The sequence below is a fragment of the Halyomorpha halys genome, unplaced genomic scaffold, assembly GCF_000696795.3.
Source record: "Halyomorpha halys isolate HHAL.00 unplaced genomic scaffold, Hhal_1.1 Scaffold1341.1, whole genome shotgun sequence".
Classification (NCBI taxonomy): Eukaryota; Metazoa; Arthropoda; class Insecta; order Hemiptera; family Pentatomidae; genus Halyomorpha; species Halyomorpha halys.
The window spans coordinates 42,795-45,313 of NW_027110471.1; the positions used below are offsets into that span (position 1 = coordinate 42,795).

At 31.0% G+C, this 2,519-nt stretch overlaps 1 protein-coding gene across 1 annotated transcript in view; it reads left to right on the top strand.

Moving 5' to 3' along the window:
• LOC106689355 (prohormone-2) overlaps nt 1–2,519 on the top strand; it is a 42,085-nt gene that overhangs the window by 13,745 nt on the left and 25,821 nt on the right. The window lies entirely within an intron of this gene.

Sequence of the window (2,519 nt, forward strand, 5' to 3'; positions counted from 1 at the left end):
CCCCCTAGTTTCTAACCTTGCATCCTCTTCCATTCCCGACAATCCTCCGAGGCGCCTGAAAAGAAGATGGCCACGAGACCTTATATTGTAAAAATGTTTTTATAGTGCTACTAATGGGTAGTTGCTCAACACGCCTGTAACACTCCATTTTAACTAAGATCAAATTTACTGAATGTATTATATAATATACAGTTGTAAATTTCAATGAAGATATTTAAAAAAAATTATTTATTTTTATTACTGTCACACATGTGCCCGTCTGATCGTTCTTGAGATATAGTTCTTCATAAACTATTAATTTTGCCCGAACAACTTGAAATCAATTTATTTTTGCTAATATCATAAAAGCTACGTCTCCAATGAAGATAAACGCCTTAAACCTCTTTATAGTAAACTAAACTAGCTTTAATTTGAGGGCTAATAGATATATGTTCGTCTCATAGTTCCTAAAATGAAGTTTTCGCACAATAAATTCACAAACTAGTGTTTTTTCAATATATGTTTCATGAAATGTTGCTTTCCAAAAAACTGTATCTCGTGAACTATTGAAGATAAATAGTATTAGGGCTCATATTTTAGCAAATTTATTCTACTTTAAATGATGTTCTATTAGTACGAGGAGCAGATGGTTGGGGATGCGGTCAAAATATAACACAAATAAGTTGAAATAACTTTTGATCGTGCCAACGTTTAACTTCAACTTTTTTATTTTATTTCCTTAATTATGTTATTTTACCTACTTTTTCAATTACATATATATACATTATATTATCCACTTCTTTCATCACTTTATTTTATTAATTTCATTGTGTACAATTATTTACTTTACGTCATTGGTTGTTATATTGTTCTGTTCTTAGAACTGATGAAGGCTTGAAACTCTGGTACAATTAAATAGCTTTTAAATCCTAAAAGGTGAGTTTTAAAATATTAATTAAGTTTTAAGGATTATGAAGTACTCCTAAAAAGAGGAAGATGGTGGTCCATATGGAGGCGAAAATTCGATTACTGCATTGCGCAGAATCTCTTTCGTTAATATTTATAATATATCTCTTTCGTAGATATTTCATATTTTGTTCATTCATTATAAAAGGTTAAATCAGATGGTTTATTCATTAAAAATTGAATGTTCATTGAATCAATCTTCGGTCATTTTGTATAAAATAAAATGCCTCAGTAGCTAGTCTCGTTCCTCAAACTAGTACTAGCAACTATTCTGATAAAGCAAGGAGGTGAGATGCCCCTAATTTACTTAAAATCAAAACTGAAGCACAAAAAACCACGCCCACTGATATATCTATCTTTTTTAAGTTGACACTGTACTTTAATATTAGTCTATAGGATTGATGTTTATCGGAGTTTAAAGCTTTATTAATATATAGAGATTTATTTTTCTAATGTATCATTTTTTTGTTTTATTAATTTGTCCGGAGATAATGACGTAAATTCCTGTGTACAACCTGTATAGCACCAGAGCCCAAGAGGAGAAAAAATACACTTATTTCACCCCAAGTTTTGATTACTTTAATGAAAACTATGTAAATTACTCGTCAAAATTAATGTGTCTTTCAAGCATAGATAGGGGGAATAAGAAATGGTGGCTGTTTCAGATCGTTAAAAAAAAAATTCATTCGAAGCTCCTTATCTTAGAAAACAACTACAACATTAGGTGACCTAATAGATCCATTAAATATGACATCATTTAAATTTGAGAAAATTTACTAAAATATAAGCCCTAGCAGAGCTATTTACGTTCAATAGTTCCTGACATACAGTTTTATTAAAAGCAACATCTCATAAAACATTAACTAAAAAATCAATAGATATTGAATTTATTGTGGGAAATTTATATCACAGGAACCATCATAGGTACAGATGTCTATTAGCACTTAAATTAAAGTTATTTTAATGTGCTATAAAGTAGTTTATGACGTTTATCTCCGTAGCAGTAATATGATATTTACTAAAATAGATTTTTGATTTTGTTCGGTCAAAGTTTAATATGCAATATTATAAAAGCTACTATCCCTAAAAAGGACACTAATTTATAATAAATTATACTATCTCTAATATCCATATCACAGCCCTCGAAGAATGGTGTCGTAATTGGAGGATTAAGATAAATTACAACAAATCCCATCAAATAACCTTTACCCTTCGTCGTAAACCTACCGACTACCCAACAGTTTCATTTAATGATGTTACTCTTACCCCTGTCGAACAGATCCGCTACCTTGGACTACATTTGAACAAACGATTAACCTGGAATCCTTAGACAAGACTGAAAAGACAAGAAACTGCACGTCGATTTCGACTATTACAGCACTTTCTAGACAAACCGTCAAAACTTCTAACACATTACAAAAGACTGATCTACATGACTGTAATAAGGCCAATCTGGACATATGGAGTTGAGCTTCGGGGCTCCACTAAACCTTCGAATTCCTCTCGTATCCAATCCTTACAATCCAAAATCCTTCCTAAAATCCTCAATTCTCCTTACTTTTTTACAAATAAAA